This window comes from Pristiophorus japonicus, chromosome 16 (genome assembly GCF_044704955.1).
Source record: "Pristiophorus japonicus isolate sPriJap1 chromosome 16, sPriJap1.hap1, whole genome shotgun sequence".
NCBI classification, from domain to species: Eukaryota; Metazoa; Chordata; class Chondrichthyes; family Pristiophoridae; genus Pristiophorus; species Pristiophorus japonicus.
The window spans coordinates 117,192,299-117,210,740 of record NC_091992.1 but is presented as its reverse complement, the minus strand read 5'-3'; the positions used below and the strand labels follow the sequence as shown (position 1 = coordinate 117,210,740).

General features: G+C 42.3%; 1 long non-coding RNA gene across 1 annotated transcript in view; it reads right to left on the bottom strand.

Annotated features, from left to right (window-relative positions):
- Positions 1–665: 665 nt before the first annotated feature.
- The window catches only part of LOC139226765 (uncharacterized), a 243,311-nt gene continuing 225,534 nt past the window's right edge, over positions 666–18,442 (bottom strand). The window contains exon 3 of the long non-coding RNA XR_011587310.1: positions 666–2,197. This is a non-coding gene — a long non-coding RNA (uncharacterized lncRNA). The remainder of the gene's footprint in view (positions 2,198–18,442) is intronic.

The window sequence follows — 18,442 nt, the reverse complement described above, 5'->3', positions numbered from 1 at the left end:
CAGTACTGCTCTGAAATGTCAATCCTATTTTATGTGCTCAAGTCTCGAGTGGGGCTCGAACCCACGACCTTCCAACTTAGAAGCAACAGTTTCACTACTGAGCAAAGGCTGACACTTAACTGCACAGTCCAAGGAGACATGCAAGTGTCACAAATTGCTCGTGGTTTTTCTCGATCTCTAAAATTTTCACCCTCGAGGCCCTCCTGCTCAAAACAATGCAAATATATTCACCTTTATCATTGTGTAAGAAGTGATTCTTTCAAATTGAATATTTTTGGAAGGGTAGTCACTGCAGAGGGCAGATAGATTATATGCTTTGTGGCTGCTGCTATAGGCACTCGTGAGGCAGTAGTTTGGATGCATTCAAAACAGCAACCGAGAAAACACTCCCTTCTCATTTCCATTTTTCTTTAGCAAAGCATCTGACCTCTTGACTCCTTGCTTCAGCAGCAAGGCGGAGATGGATCCCTCATGACAGGCAGGGGATTCAACCCACAGATATAATGTGTTGGTACTGTAATATGTAGCATTCTAATGTAATCCTCAAGTCTGACTGTTTGAAGATAAGACAAATTACCATTCAAGAAGGAAACCCGTAAAGAGGATTTTCTTAATAGTGTTTATTACACAAAGTTATGTATTTCTTTCACGTTATTACAGCTATTCGTAAAAATTAAATACAAATGAAAGGTATGCAGCAAATTACTCTGTCGGCATACATGTTTTAAATACAAGATTAAACAGATTGCTTCTGTAGTTGAACAAAACATGTAGGTACAACCATGAGGTTACATTGAATGTTACTTGGTTTTCATACACTCAAAAAGTTAGCTCTCTTTAGTGATTGAAACTTTTTGTTATCTATAGTATTTGGCTAATCATGTCAGGGGCACCATTTGGATGAAATAACATATGAATTGAAAGACTATGCAATCGTTATCTACACTTATCAATATGAAGTCACAAGTAGCCCCTATCCTCCATTTTAACTGAAGTTTAATGGCAGTAACTCACAGGTTTATGTTGCTGAATGAAGCTTCCTTCATCTGATGTGGTAAAACCTTTCACTAAAATGCTGTCCAATATTAATTTCCCTTTATAGACATAACAAATTGAATAAATAGTTGGCAGGTACATCCTGAACCTAAACTTCTATTTAAATGAACTAACCTTACTTTTTGAAGCAATCACTCAGGGGCTATCCATTTGTCTTCTACATAACAACGGTCACGGAGTTGCACAAAGCAATTCCGTATAAAAGTGCTTTGAGACAGTTTGATTCAAAACTTGTGTCGATGAAAATATTGATTATAGAGTAGGCTGTCTTCTAGGACAACTAGAAGTCCATTACTACAGGTCAGATTATCATTGAACCCACTGTCTAAATTAGGGAGTTTCAAATTCATCTTAATTTAAATGGGAAATTGGACCACAATGAAATAGTGCATACACTCATACGAAAGAGACAAGGTTTGTGCATACAAGAACATTTGTTTTACAAGAAGGCACAAAATAGTATGCAAAAAAACAAATTCTCTTTATTACATAACTTTAACTTCTCACTCGAACCTTAACATAAAAGGTCAATGAAAAGATCATCTCAATGATACAAAGCTCGAAGTGGAGCTTCCACAATCAGAAAGAGTTTACAATCCAATGCCATTATGCTCATAGATATTTCCCATTTACTTAAAAACAAAATACTTCAGGAGTTAAGTTACACAGACACAAATAAAGAATTTTCATATAGCCTGGTAACCTCAGTGTTGAGAGTTAGGTGAAACAATTGTAAAATGTTGCACTGTTGAAATTCATTCAAAAGCTGTCTCATTCAATCTTGCATCGAGCAAGCTTTTGTCCATCTGGCATTCCTTCGCATGTTCTCAGCAACTTTGCTTTTTTGCAGCTTATTTTCTGAACTATATTGGAAATGGTGTCCATTGCAGAGTTAAGCTCAAGCATTTGTGAAATTGTGCAGATGGAGGCCAAAATGAGGTGGTGTTGAAATGGTGCGCTCGATTTTGACGTTGTCATGGTGTCCGGTTTGGTTTTGTTGGAGTGGAGATTGAGTTTCAGCCTTCAGTGATAAGCGGATGTTGCCCACGATGTCACATTTGACAGCTTAAAGCTCTAATATTGAGGTGAGAGAGGAGCGGTCTTTTGATGGCCAGGTAGGGAGTGATAGTACGTGGAAGGACTAATACAAAAAAAAAGATCAAAATGTATGTCAGTCACATTTATGAAATTGTAAGTTAAAGTCTACATTTTAAAAATATCATTGCTTTTTCTTGGCCTACCTGGGCAAGACCCCTAAAAAAAATATTAAATATTATTCATAAAATTGTTTCAGACCTCATGCAAATCTGGAACATTGTTCCTTTCCAATTTGCTCCCCTGTGGTCCTGGAGATTTTGACTCATGCTGGAAGATTCTTGGACAAGTGCTGGCAGTCCTATGGTACCTCACCCGAGGGGACTGTCTTCATGTATGAGCCTTGACAAGAGAGAGCATCAGTGGACTGTTTGACTGTGGGGGCCATCACAGTCAAACCCGATTCTGTCCTCGCCCAGCACCCATACACACACACACACACACACACACACACACACACACACAGTTCTCAGCACAGGCCACGAAATTGTGATCAGGAGCAAGAACCCCAGTTGATCTGTCCCCTGCCAAACCCAGTGATGCTGTGGCCTGTTGTAGTGCCCTCCCTGTCAACCGACAGAGGCCAGAGATCAAGCTTAGCATGTTCTGGGCCTGAGCAGTTCAGCACCACACTTGGAGGTTAAATTGATAAATAAACCAACCACAGAGTTCTCTGCAATATTACATTTTCATGGACCTACTTGGCAAATAACACTATAGTTCCCCAGCTGTCTTTTATTGATTTCTAATGGAACTGACAGAATAAATTTGCCTAAATATATTGTCAGTTAAACGAAAGATGTTTATCCAAACTTTTCCGAGCACAGCCCTTCCAAAATGATGTATTTAGGTGTGCGCAATGATACGGCACAAGCCATGTATGTATCTCATTGGACCACTAAATGGGCAAAACCCGTGTGCTTATTCCAATTTTAATATAGAGCACGCCACCATATAACTTACAATATAAAGCCCTCCAAATTCTTCAGTAAACCACAACAAATATCAGCAAAATATTCCAACAGAGTAAAAAGCTGCTCTCCCCAGTTTTTTTCCCCTCCCCTGCCAAAGGCATTGATACTTAGTGGCATGTGGTTCCACAGGGACCAGTGGGGCCCTTCTGTAAATTCTAGCCGTCGATTTTGTGATGTACAGCTCTATAATATATCAGGTGCTGAATGCATTGCAACTTAACAAAGACTTTGTATGACCGGTGAATCCTTGGTGAATGTGGGTGGCGCGGGAGAGAAAGGAGGAATATAACCAGTATGACCAGTGCCTTTAGACTGGCCCATATGTGCCACAAATATACTTTTTAACAAATACCCATGTGTACCTGCATCATACCTTTGAATTATTCTGATTTTCCAAATCACATGAGCACCATCCATCGTAAAGTGTAATTCCAGTATGCAGCAATAGATTTGGCGATGTGAACTTATAGCATTGCATATTCAAACCACTGAATTTTAGCTACTGCATTAATACCTCTCTCTCTCACATCACCAGTGATCATGGAGTCACACAGTTCAGACTAGGACAACCCAAGTTCTAACCATCCTATCAAGTCATTTCTCAACAGGTTTTAACTTTAATAGGTTTCAACAATTCTACTTCCAACCATTTGAGGAACAGATCATGCTGTTTACAGGGCCTGACAGGGTAGATGCAGGGAGGATGATTCCTCTGGCTGGGGAGTCTCGAACCAGGGCTCAGAGTCTCAGAATAAGGGGTCGGCCATTTAGGACTGAGGTGAAGAGAAATGTCTTCATTCAGAGGGTTGTGAATATTTGGAATTCTCTACCCTAGAGGGCTGTGGAAGCTCAGTCGTTGAGTCTATTCAAGACAGAGATCAATAGATTTTTGGATATTAAGGGAATCAAGGGATATGAGGAGATTGCAGGAAAGTAGAGTTGAGGCAGAAGATCAGCCATGATCTCACTGAATGGCAGCACAGGCTCGAGGGTCCGAATAGCCTACTCCTGCTCCTATTTATTATGTTCTTATGTTTTACCTCCAACAAGAAATGCAGAATTAAATTGATTTAAAACAAACTGTACAAATTAGGCTGTGCTCCTTTTAGTGGTGTTTCAAATGTTTGGGATGTCTTTTGTTTGACAGCATGTTTGAACCAAACTCAACAGACAATACATCAGCAAATTCTTACCCAGGTTAGCGGTTCTCAATTGGAATGATGCACAGATTACATGATGACTAATGGGGAGGGACGAGCATCCCAAGAAATTTACGCTTGGTGCGCAAACCTCCTTTAAAAAAAAAGGTTTTCCCTCAATGGAACAAACATCTGTGACCCTAACCAACAACTGGCCACTTTTTAAGAATTGTAATTTGCACCTAAACAAGTCACCAGTAAACATTAACTGATTTCAGAACAATTCTGCCCTTTTTTCTCCTGTTGCTACTTCTCCAGAAGAGTCAGTCCTTCAGGCACATTCTCAGGAACTCCTGCCCTTTAACCTTTCTGGGTCATAGGCAGATCAAGATAGTTAGACCTCCTCGCAAAGCTCATCAGAACAATCAATCTGTTTCAGTTTACATATGGGCCCTATGTCAGATAATGTAACAAGACAAAACACACTTTTCTGGTATTACAAATTCCACTGCTTGTAGAATAGTTCCACATAACATTCTACGCTCCAAATCTTCTAATTACTGTACAAGAGGGTGACAAGAAGTGCCCTCTGTTGCCATTGATGTGGGGCAAATACACTCATCTACTTTTCTGCCCTGATGGCCTCAGAAACAAATTGTGACCCATCGCTTTTTGCCTCTTATTTTCATTTCTTCGCAGCTGTTCCCGACAGACGGAAGGCACTTGTAAAGCTTATTTTCTGAACATCACGGACACTCACAATTAGATTAAAAGGATTGTGCCCCTCACTACTTGAACCCCGCAAAAAGTCTGGTAATGCAGTATTCAAGATGTTCACAAACCATTCCTGTGGCAGGGGATTCAAAACCCAGTTATCAGAGAAACAAACTGCCCCAACCCCCCCTCCCCCAACATACATCTTGATAAGTCTTGATGTTTTAGCCACTTCTCATCCTTTTGATCCCTGATATTGCTTTTATCTACACTCGTAGAATGCTGCTCTCTAATATTATATTACTCTATGGGTCTTGTAGCCAATATTTTGTTTCTTCAGAAGAATTATCACATTCAAAAAAACATTGAATAGCGGAATAGCGCTATTTTCCCACCAACGTGACAACTAAATAAAAACACAAATGAAGAAAAGGTCAATTCAACCAGGCCTGCTCATTCCAACAGCTATATACAATTTATATATACACATGTATCTAAACACGATTAAAAATCTTTGTGTGTGTTACATACTTCCTGACCATAAACTTTATTCCCTGTTGTCAAAAATTGTGTTTTTCTGGTAAATATCTATACCAACATTTCCCATTCAATTTTGAGGTCAACCATATCACTGTAATTTAAAGCTCTGTGAAGCATGTTTCTGAAGTCCAATTCCACTGCCATCTTATATATTAAAACAACACATGAACTGATCAACTGACTGGACAATGCCACAGGCAATTTAAAAGTACAGGTATAACTTAAATGTGCATGCTGTTGTTTTTTTTAAAAAAGTGTTCCTGGGATGTGGGCTCCACTGGGTAAGGCCAGCATGTATTGTCCATCCCTAATTGCCCTCGAGAAGGTGGTGGTGAGCCGCCTTGTACAACCGAGTGTCTCGCTGGGCCATTTCAAAGGACGGTTAAAAGTCACCCACATTGCTGTGGGTCTGCAGTCACATATAGGGAGGGTAACATATATGGGACCCCAGACCGGGTAAGGATGGCAGATTTCCTTCCCTAAAAGGACATTAATGAACCAGATGGGATTTTACAACAATCCGGTAGTTTCGTAGTCACCATTACTGACACTAGCTTTTTATTCCAGATTTATTTAATTAATTGAATTTAAATTCCCCAGCTGCCGTGGTGGGATTTGAACTCTGGTCTCTGGATCATTAGTCCAATAACATAAATCACTATGCTACCATACCCCCTTGGACTTTTAACAAATGTGAATTACCACAAACAATGTACAAACAGCCTTCATTAACACGTCGCTTGCCAACCAAAACGTCCGAGAAGTTGCTGTCAAGCGGCTGCCTGGCTGTTAAAATCAGGCTGCAGGAGTCCACTGCCGGAAACCCAAGGAAATGGTCCCCAGAATAAGGCAAGTGCTCCGGGAGAGGAATTACAGTCGGGAGGGGGGAGAAGCCCAGGGCAGGGGAGGCTCAAGTGTCTTCGTGATGTCCTGGCCCAAAAGGAAACAAAAGAAATTGCATTTTTTTATGAAAAAAAAATGACCATGCCAGTTCTGACCCCAGCAAGTTTGGCGTAGCAGAGAAGCCATCACTCCCCTCATCTGCTCAGGTCTCAAGCAATGTTCCCTCATTTATTTTTTGGGTTTTAACTAGCTGGGTGGCCCATTCAAATGGTTCCCCCCCCCCCGTATAAAAACCAGTGAGCGGCCTGCACAACTGAGAGGGAACGTTGGCCTCAGATTAAAATAGTAGATCGGGCCCTGATCACATCATCAGAGCCTGGTCTGTATATGTAAAGCGGACCCTTGCCGGCTTGGGGCAGGTGTCCTTGTAAATTGCAGACTGCTCGATTGGGGAGGAGAAAGGAGTGGGCCAGTCTCCCACTCCATTTAACTGCCCCCCTCCCCCTTTCCTGGTTACCACTAGGCGAGGTAGTTAAAAATCGCACACCTGTGGTAGTTTTTAAACTGCAAAAGAAGTGAACGCCCATGTTTCAAGGTTCAATTTGATGTTGAGAGCTCGCATCGGATAGGCATCTTTTTTGTTTTGACAATTCAAGGAGTATAAAAAAAGCTGTCAGTCACCGTTAATCTACTATTTTTTTTTAAACTGATGTTTAATTACCGGTTTAATGTTAAGTAAATTTGTCCGTTGCTTTATTGCTGGAGCCCCATATGATATAGAGTATATATAATCACCTACTGACTGAAGGGGAGGTATATTCCAGCAAACCAGAGGAGTACAGTGGCAAGAATTCTGTTTGAGCCCTGGATCTGATGACACTTACCTAAATGTTGGTCCGGAAAAGATACGCTCGGATTCACAGGGGAGTGGTTAGTGACACTGAGCAGAAGGAGACTATTGAGCATAATGCATCATCTGCTCCTCTAGTACCCTGACAATGTGGCTTAACCTCAACCCGTAAACACTCTTAACTACTTCGTTGAGACATTTCCCAAATGATCCATCATTAAAGCTCAAGTGAAGCATCCAATGGAGTTCCAGTTGGCGCCAAATTATGTGCAGTTTTTCTTTGCTGTGGACTGGTGCCCACACAGCGGAGTTGAAACCTCCATAACTAATTTCAATTAGGCCCCTTACAGCTTGGGAGAGGTCATTTTTATGCCATTAGCCTGGGCTGGACCCAAATTCCAGAAGGAAAGACAGCTTCCCCATCCATTGCATCATCCAATGCTTCCAATACAACTTTCAACAGAAGAGTCATGATAAGCTTGATCTAACTACTGCCACCCTGGATACTACCCAGCTGGCTGTTTTCGCCCCAGCGATGTAGCCCCTGAATTACATTTTGCAAACCAGATTTTTGGCTTTCAAAAGGTAAATCAAAACTGCATCAGTTTACACAAACTGCGTTTACAAGCCAAAAAATTCCTGATGGCACAGAGGCTTCAAGAGGGGCAAATCAAGCTGAATTTTTTGGCTCAGATGTTTCACCATTAAGCAATCCATGAATTAGTATGCTGTGAACAAACCTTCAGGCGAACGGTGATATCAGCCTGAGGTTAAGAAATGCAGAAAATAAAGCTCACCGAGAATGTAATTTATCCCATATTCCTTTAGTTAGGCTTTAATATTTTGCATATGCTTTATCCAGCACTGAAATAAACATTAGAAAAAAATATATATTTTAATAAGCAGCTTCGTCTTCAGTGTGCAGGTGATGACTGGCATGAGGTCACATAGTTCCATTGTGTGACCTTTAACCTATGCAGGATATGAGCCCAAGTCCAGCATGCTGAGAGTTTGCTGGCTACACGGGATGAATATCCTGCCTGCAGTACAGAACAACATATTCAAAAAAGAAGTTGCATCTTCTCCAGTGTCCGAGTTTATGATGATACCACCCACCCTGCCTACACGATGCTTTGACATTTGAACTGATCCTATAGGATTTTACTGCAGCATGCAAAGCACAAGTCACAACTGCACTTTGCTCAAGAGGGTATTCTTGCGTTATTTAAAAAAAAAATACAAATCAAACTTTCAATGAGCATACATTGCAGAATACTTTGGCAAGAAGACTATCAATCCAACACTTAAAAGCTGTCAGACCTAGCTGCAATTTCCAAAACAAAACAAGACATTTTCAGTTGTGAAATAATGTACATGTGTCCGACATAAAAACAAACAGTGGATCCAATACTTTCTACTAAATTGCAGCCGTTTAATTTGTCACAACAGGAATAGAAGTTCCTTGAGGAACTACTGATCATACAACAACGTACATAGCATAAACTGCTGAAATGTCAGTGCATTCCCCGAATGTAAAGATGTTGCAAATTGGCTCCCAGAAAGCTGACAACATGATAACCTCAACTTGGTGCTGGAATAACAACCGCACAGTTTATTTTTCAATAGCTGCACGTGCAAATAAGGAGTTGATCTCCCTGACGGCTTTGAAAAACTCAAGCTACAGCACACCTGCAAAATGAGTTGAAAACTAGTAAGCTGTAATAACAAACTGCACACCAAAAACTATCTGGACCTAATCTGCAACTTATCAAGCAAGACCACACCAAAAGCTGAGGGGACATTAGCTTAGGGGGGTGCAGACAGAAACAGATGGAGTTTACGGTTCCCACAGGGAAAGAAGGTCTAGGAGAAGTTACCAACTACCAAATGGAATCCATATGATGCAAAGGCGCAAACTGCAGTCTAAGTAATAGAAATGTTCAGTCGCGGGGCAGGGAAACTGGGCAGGATGAGAAGGCTTTTAGTGTTGAGAAACTTAAATTGGATGCAATTCATGAATCCACATTCATGCAGGGTATCTGGGCTAAATAATAACCAGCACGCTCAATGTGCCAAATGCAGGCTCATATCCTGCACAGGTCACGGGTCACACAACTGATCTACATGACCTTATATCCACTGCCTGGATTCGGGGCTGGGGGGGGGAAACTGCAATGAAAAAAGCTCACAAAAACTGATTCATTCATTACAATCAAAAAATGGCTATGGAATATATAGGTTATTGAATGGGTGACACTCACGTTACTAATGAGCTAATCTTGAATAGGAACTTCAACTACAGCATTGTAAATTAGAAAATTAATCCAGAGCCACCTGTTGAGCAATATGTAATTATGTTTATAAAGAGGTTCCTTTTTTTGAGAGTCAACAGTGGTTTCAATTCAAAAACACTCTCCGATCGACATAACATATCCTTGAAGAAATTCAATAGCCTTCGTACAACCTTTAGGTACTTGCCAAAAAACAATAAATGTGTTTTGACGTACTGTATGCTGCTTTTTAAAAAAAATCCTTTGTTTTTTTGTTTGCCACCATCATCATCTCAGGGTTTGCTCTTTCAATTGGAAGGGTTCGGTGGATGGACCAGAGATGGACTACTCTTGACCATCACTCCCAACCTTGAGGGGTTGTGGATCAATTAACCATTTGTCTGCTGATCAAAATCAGCAGTCGAGTTCTCCTTTTCAGTTTTCCCTCTCAGGAAAGTGGAGAATAAATCAATAATGAGTTGCAGAAGTTTGTTTATTGAAAGAGCCAGAACGTGAGTCAGTTATACCAAATTAAAATAAAAGATGAAAGTAAATGCAGCTTTCAAATTAAAAGTAGTTTTTTTGTATTACCTAATAATATTGTCATTCTGGACGAACCCCATGTAGTTCAGAGTGTATTTTTTCCAAGTAATATGCAACATTTCTCCAACTCATATGAAACACCCTTAATGATCACAGAAAACTATAATCATGCACTCAGGCCCACAGCATGCCACATTGGAAGGCCTGATCGCAAATCAGTGTGCAGAAAACCAATTTGTGGGCAAGTGAGATTTAAATCTTGGCACACGCGAGTGCAGGAGTGAAATGGGCAGGCTCTTGCCCTCAACCTCACTGAAGTCTCTAACACCTCTGGAAAAAGCAGCTGAGGAAGACAACAATTCTGCTGTGGAAGGGGAGAGGACTCGGAGTTGCCTGTGGAACACTGCCCCTTTAAGCAAGTTTGTTTTTCTGTGCTGTTGCCAAGCAGGTAGTTTTGAAGAAAACTGCCCATGATGGTTGTCTGAATTTTCTGTGTAGTGTGGCCAAATTCTTCCCGAGATTCAAGATAATTTTCAGTTCCAAAAGTGCTGAAACAAGTACTTTCCACTCTGCCTTGCTGTTTAACAATGTATTACCTGCTGAGGTCAGTGCAACGCGAGCAAGGCCTTTCTGCGTTTTGGGACACAGGCACAAAAGCAATATGGGGAGTAATTCACACAAGCAAGCCCAAACTGCTCCTTTTAATCTTCCTCCACCCCCCCCCCGCAACCCCCTTTTATTTGGGTCTTTTGTGCATGTGAGGAGAAGTCCCACCATGTCTCTGCTGTTCAAGGGCTGCTTTAATCCTGTGCTACATGACTAAACCTGTCTGAATGGCGGGCACCAAGGTGAGAGTCAAAGTTGTCACCGGATTAAAAGGCCTCCTTTCGTGAAAGGCCACCTACAAATCAAAATAAGTTACACACACAAAAAAGAGATTCTATGTGATTACATGAAAAGGACAAATTGCTTCTCTAATTTTTGCTTCAGAGCATCACAATGTTCAGTTTTTCCGAAGAGAAAAAATCTCCAGCCTATTCCAAATTATCCATCTGCCCTACACATAAATGCATCTGTGTGCACTTTACCGAACCAGAGATTATGTGAACACTCAATTGATTACCCATCATCACTGAAAGACTGCTAAAAATTAGTTTCCCAGGAATTCCCTCATTGTTGTAAACAAAAATCCCTAATTAAGTTTTCCATACCAATTTAGGTCATGCTCCGAGATTAATGAACTGTGACAACCAAAATATTCACCATGCCTTTCTAACGATAGAATAGAAACTTCATCAATTTTTGTATGTTTCAAAACCATATATTCCTCGCAGGGAAAACAATTTGGCCAAGTCCAAAAATAGTATTTCTTTTTTCAAATTTGTTCTCAAGATGTGGACAATGCTGTTAAGGCCAGATTAACTGGCCAACCTTTGCTTGCTGTATCGGCAGCAATCGTTTTATAACTGAGTGGCTTGCTTAGCCACTTCAGAAGGCAGCAAGAGTGAACCGTTGGGTGTGGACTAGAGGCATTTGAAGGCCAGACAGCTAGGTTTATTTAAAGTTGCAGTGCACATTCAGGGTCTCAAAGAGACCCGTTAATGCCCATTTGTGGCGGCCATTCCTAAAAATTGAATGGCCGCTGCTTTGGGGTCAACAGGCCAACCCGACCGAAATTCAGGTTGGTGATTTTTTTTGGCCTGGATCACATCCCGCCCAAGTAGATGCACCGCCAATTTGAAATAAAATTTCAGCTCAATTCAGCGATCCACCACCGCGAGGTGCCCCCAGCAGGTTTTTCTGCCGGTGCACCATCTCCGCACAGAGTGCGGACCGGCAGCGCGGCTGCCCTTAAAGGGGAGGGCCCACTGCCGCAGCCACAATGGAAGAATTTTTGCCGGCTGACTTGCCGATCGACTGGCAAAATACCGGCCCCAGGTTCGGCCAGGCTGCCAACGGGCTGCCTGGCACCCCCTCTTGGGTGCCAGGCCGCTGGCCAGGCCAAAACCTTCCCTAGTGGCCAAAGTTTAAAAAACGATCGCAACTCTCCCCTTTAACGGAGGGGGAGGGGGGGGAAAAAAAGAGCGTAGTGATGCACACGTGCTGTGACGTCACCACGTCAATTGACAGTGGCGGACAGCCCAAACGACCCATTTTCAGCCAGTCAGCCTGGCTTTGAGTCTCAGGACAGCCCCCTTTCTGATCCATTTCCTGTAGGGACTTTGAAAACAATTCAAAGTCCTGAAAATGGATTACTCACTGCACCAAAAGTTCCAGCCCTGAGTAACAGCTAAAAACTCATAGGTGCGCCAGCTTTCTGGTACCTGAATTTCGGTCCCTCAGAGTCAAGGCCCAACTTGAACCTGGATTCTAGATTTCTACTAGGATTTTATCACCAGGAGAGATATTCCTTGGGAGGCGATAGAGTCTATCCAACACAGACACTGCATGAAGTGTAAATCGAAACAATTTCAAATGCTAACTAATGAGTGTGTGCCCGGTGCATGAATGTATTCAGACAGCAGCCAAAAAGGAACCCAAACTGCAGCTCCTCTCAGGCCATGGGCTGCAGTGTCAAAGCATTCTCACTCTACTTTCAGTCTGAAAGGCTGGGACAGGTCAATGTGCTCCTTCTTGCTTGGAATAACACCGGGACTTTCAAATCTTGTCACCGATACAAAAATCACCTCAGAAATAGTAATTATGTCAAGTGTTCTCGACACATAAGCAAAATGGGATGAAAAAGAGTCAAAACTGAAAGGTCACATTAGAAAATAAACACCCTTTACAGTGCAAGGTTTGAACTACTAAAGGGAAAGGAACAATCCAATTCTCTTTAGGATAACAACAGTAGGTGGTGGCCCCACTTTCACCAAAACATGAATGAAATAGAACACGGCGAGCACAGGAGTTTAGTAAAAACAAATTTCTCAAGTGTGTGAAATTTTCTATGGAGGTAAAAATAATTAGATTTCAAAATTAATTTTTAAAAATGCAATTTTTGGACTCCACATCGAGTTCAACAATTTTTGACCATAACCTCGGCCCTTATTTTATTTTATCGTTTTTTTTCTCTCTCTTCCCCACGGTAGCTGTTGATGATTCTGCCATTTCCATTTTACACTCTATTTAAACTCATCTTTTGTTTCTTAACATGCCCCATTACTATTTCCTTTAAAAGGTGGGCAATGGAAACATTACAAGGACACCCTCAAAAACCTCCCTGATAAAGTGCAACATCCCCACCGGCACCTGGGAGTCCCTGGCCAAAGACCACCCTAAGTGGAGGAAGTGCATCCGGGAGGGCGCTGAGCTCAGAATGTCGTCGCCGAGAGCATGCAGAAATCAAGCGCAGGCAGAAGGAGCATGCGGCAAACCAGGCTCCCTGCCCACTCTTCCCTTCAACCACCGTCTGTCCCACCTGTGATAGAGACTGTGGTTCTTGTATTGGACTGTTCAGCCACCTAAGAACTCATGCCAAGAGTGGAAGCAAGTCTTCCTCGATTCCAAGGGACTGCCTAGGATGATTGCCTTGCACCATCATCCCTTTTGTCTCTTAATCTCTTCTGCCTTCCATTCCGATCACAGGCCTTCCCTTTTGTTCTTTCCTTGCCCTCCCCACTTCCCCGATCCCATACTTGCTTAAAAACCGGTTACATTTCTAACTTTTTCCAATTGTGACAAAGGGTCATCGACCTGAAACGCTAACTCGGTTTCTCTCTCCACAGATGCTGCCGTGAGTATTCCCAGAATTTTCTGCGTTTACTTCAGATTTCCAGCATCTGCAGTATTTTGCTTTTGCATTTTTTTTAAGTTTGTTTGTGATATTTCAGCCTCTATCCTAACCTAATGTGTACGTCCCAATCTTTATTTCATTCTCTACATTTTTTGAAAATAAATTGATTGTTATTGTCACAGCAGCTCGCGCTGTGGGATTCCCACTAAACTACAGTGATTTCAACTGCACGTCGGAAAAGCCGAACTTCTCGTCACAGAGATTGCATGATCTTTGCGGGAAGCTAACTTCGGGGCCAGCGGCAAATATCTTTGCTTTGCCGCTGATCGCAAATTACGGGCCAATGTTGGGTGCAATGCAATTCTCAAACTATGCCCACTGTGAAGAAGCAAAATTATAATTTGCCCTTCCGAATTCAACCTGTGCCTGTCGGGGACATAATATAACACTAGGATTGAAATATTGGTGATTATAGGTCTAGGGCCTGTGGCAGTAGCTGTAGGACGGATTTAAAATAAGAAAACAACAACAACTTGTATTTGTGTAGCGCCTTTAACGTAGTAAAACGTACCAAGGTGCTTCACAAGGGTATTAAGACACAAAAGTTGACACGGAGCCACATAAATTAGAGCAGGTGACCAAAAGCTTTGTCAAAGAGGTAGTGTCTTGAAGGAGGAAAGAGAGGTAGAGAGGTTGAGAGGTTCAGGGAGGGAATTCCAGAGCTTGGGGCCTAGGCAGCAGAAGGCACGGCCACCAATGGTTGAGCGATTATAATCAGGAATGCTGAAGAGGGCAGAATTAGAGGAGTGCCGATATTCCGGAGGGGGAGGGGTTGTGGGGCTGAAGAAGATTACAGAGATAGGGAAATGCAAGACCATGGAGGGATCTGAAAATAAGGATGAGAATTTTGAAATTGAGGCTTTGCTTAACCGGTAGCCAATGTAGGTCGGCGAGCACAGGGGTGATGGGTGAGCAGGGCATGGTGCGAGTTAGGATACGAAAGCATACTGTGCTGGTTGCAGTGTATGACTGGGTTCCCTTAATTGTGACAGAGATCACAATGTGTGTAAAATAAAGGCCTTCTGCACTGATGAAGTAATCCCACGAGTGGGGGAATATCTTCAACTGACTAATGTCATAAGGTGTCACATTCATCAAGGCTTTGGTGTATGATAGAGTCGACACAAACTAATCATGCATTACAACCTCAATAAACACAAAAGCGGGAAATTTCAAAAGGTCTGATGACAGAAGGTCAAAGATAATCTCCACCCAAGCCTTCCACTCTTGTAGAGAGCTCTGCCGTTTACAGAAGTAGCAGAACTCTAAACAAGGTGTGTTTACCTTCACCAGACAAACCAATAAAACACAACCACCCCTGTCAGCATTTCTTCCCTCAGGTTTTGGTTCATGAAAAGGATCAGACGATCTCAGATTCATCAAGGCATCCATAAAATAGCCACTCCCTTCAACGGGCGTAGTTCTGTTTAATATTTAATTAAAGTTCACAAACAAATCGCTTCTACAACATAGCCAGTTCACTGGAAGTATATACAGTAATACCGCTTTGAAGTGGTGACTCTTGCACCTTTTGGGGAAAACATTCCATAAATACTAACGGTGCGGTGCGCCTTTTGAGGCGGTTGTAAATCTCCTTTCAAAAACCATTCAAAAGAGATTGCAATTTATTCAATGTACATTAGTTGGTCATCAGTAACATGATAACAGTGCAGTAAAACTAAACATGATAATTTACTGCTTCAAATCATCACTTAATGGCCTGCAATGCACTGGAGTGTCTTTAACCTTTTATAACCACCACCCCCCCCCCCTCAATAGAATAGATGGGATGTTGCACCACTTGGGGTTGCATCAGTTATTCCTTCATTCAGCAGAAAGAGCTTCAGAATACAATCGTGTTTGCAGGACTAGAGTGTTATACACTCATAGAGCTAAATACAACTTAGACATGCGACTTTAGTCTTGCCCAAAACTGGACAGGAGGCAGGAGAAGGGCAGGTGAGCGGCAAGTTTCCATGATGGCTTTACTGATAAATGAATTGTATTGATAACCTTAATAACTAGAACACCTCCACATTATACAGCACAAAAGTAAGAAAAAATGATTTCTATTTTAAAATCCAGATTTTTTTGACATCAAGTATACACTTCAGAAATTTCTGACAGCCCACTCAAAAAAGCCAGTGTCCCATTCACAACTAAATGGGTGGTGACACCAAATCACCCCAAGCAATAGGATATCTTATAAGCTCGGCAACATTCCTGCATATCCCTGTCTGCTAACAGAACTCCCTTCCTCCAGGAAATGGTTGCTATTTGATCTCTCTCAATAGACTGAGTGTGAGGTTGATTTGTCGTCATGAATGTCTTCACCCCCGCTCCCCCCCCCACACCCCCGCCCCGACCCATTGCCAAATGATTCAATAACATCCACTGAACTTGAAGGTATGTAGGGCTCTTTGGAGCCTAGCCATGCACCATAGTAACAGCACGTCCCACCACAGCACCCAGTCCTATCAAGTACAACTTCACAACCATGAAAGAAAGCACCTGACAAAACAAAACAAAAGTTCTGACTCGCCAACGTGTTGAGCTTCACAGTGAGCCCGTGGTATGAACAGAATGTGTGGTAGGCAACGCAGCAATATAGAAAATATTTTACAATTATCCAACCTCAACATAATCCATTTGCACGTGCATTCCTTATAGGTTAGATGATCAAGTTATCTCGGAATTATATTGAGGCAACACAGACTCATCTGGCAGGTATCGACAATGCAAGCTCCAGGCCCATCTCAAGAGGTTCGACAATAACTTGGGAGCGTTGAGAGCCTAGCAATCTAGCACATTGTAGACACACCAAGTACCATCAAGACCAACTTCACTATCATTGGTAACAAAATATTGTCCCCATCAGTCAGACACAGTGCAATGATTTATAATCCCAACACACAGCAATCTGGATTGCAAAATTGCACACCCACCAGCATGATTTTCTTCCACTGCAGAAAAATTACCCCTGACATGAGCGTGGTCCACAAATGGAAGAAATGATCACCTTCGTTACACTGCAGGAGAGACGTCCAAAATGCAACTTATGCTCAGAGTTTGGGACTGGCAAATTGAATTCTGCCTTCTTGAAGTGTGATTAGCTAGTAATCTTCTCAGCTTGAATTTCTCCCACAGTGGAGAAGGTTAACAGCCCTACTGGAACTTGTTCCATAAATGCCCTTCACAAAAATGTCTTCTAGAACAAACCACAAGTTGTTTGCCATCATTTTATTACCAGTGGCACAAGCAACTCAGAGAACACACTCAATTATGAGAGGGCGCTTTAAACAATTATCCTGTACGTATAATTCTAACATGAAAAGCTTGCTTATATAAAATATGTTTGGCCTTGCCTGTGTCAACTGTGGCTCAGTGGGTAGCACACATAGCTCTGAGTCAGAAGATTGTGGGTTCAAGTCCCACTCCAGGGACTTGAGCACATAAATCTAGGCTGACATTCAGTGCAGTGCTGAGGGAGTGCTGCACTGTCAGAGGTGCTGTCTTTCAGATGAGACGTTAAACCAAGTCTGCTCTCTCAGGTGGACATAAAAGATCCCATGGCACTATTTCGAAGACGAGCAGGGCAGTTATTGGCCAATGTTGATCCCGCAATCAACATAACAAAATTATCTGGTTATTATTACATTGCCGTTTGTGGGAGCTTGCTATTTGCAAATTGGATGCCGTGTTTCCCACATTGCAATAGTGACTACACTCCAAAAGCACTTTGAGACGTCCAGTGGTCGTGAAAGGTGCTATATAAATGCAAGTCTTAATTTTCTTTTCCCAGTGCTTTGAATGAACTTGACTGATACTTTCCTAAATTTCAAATTAAATTTATTGGCAAGTAAGCGAGCACAGATCAGAGTCTTGGGCAAGTCCATATGGTCATTGCAGATAGGTATGGCCACACTGATCCATATTGCCACTTCATTCCAGCATCAACTTGTCCTTTAACTACAAGAGCACCCAGTCCAGCAGCGGAAACATATCAGACCATTTCTTGGCAATTTGATGCGGAGGTCTCCTCCAGCCGCACACCCCCACCCACCCACCCACCCCAGAGATGTCTGCGCTCCTCTAATTCTGCCCTCCTGAGCATCTGATTGTAATCACTCAACCATTGGTGACCATGCTTTCTGTTGCCAAGGTCCCAAGCTCTGGAACTCCCTGCATAAACCTCTCCGCCTCTTTGTCTCTCTTTTCTCCTTCAAGACTCTCCTTAAAACATATCTCTTTGACCTGCGCTAATTTCTACTTATGCAGCTCGGTGTCAATTTTTTATCACATAGTACTCCTGTGAAGCACATTGGAACGTTTCACTACGTTAAAGGCGCTATATAAATACAAGTTATTATTGCTACTGTTCACTGGGGCTCCACACTGAATATTGTCCTCTAAACTCAGCAGTACAGAAACTCACCTAACCGAATCAGTGTTCTTTCTGCTATGCTTCTCTGCTTTGTTTCCGTCACTCACCATTCAACCTCACTCCTGTTTTGTTTACTCCCACCTCTCCACAACCCTAACTCGCCTCCCAACACTATCTCCCCGAGCTCTCAAGAGTCTCCGTTTGCTAGTTACCCCGGGCACAGCACAGCCTTCCTTGG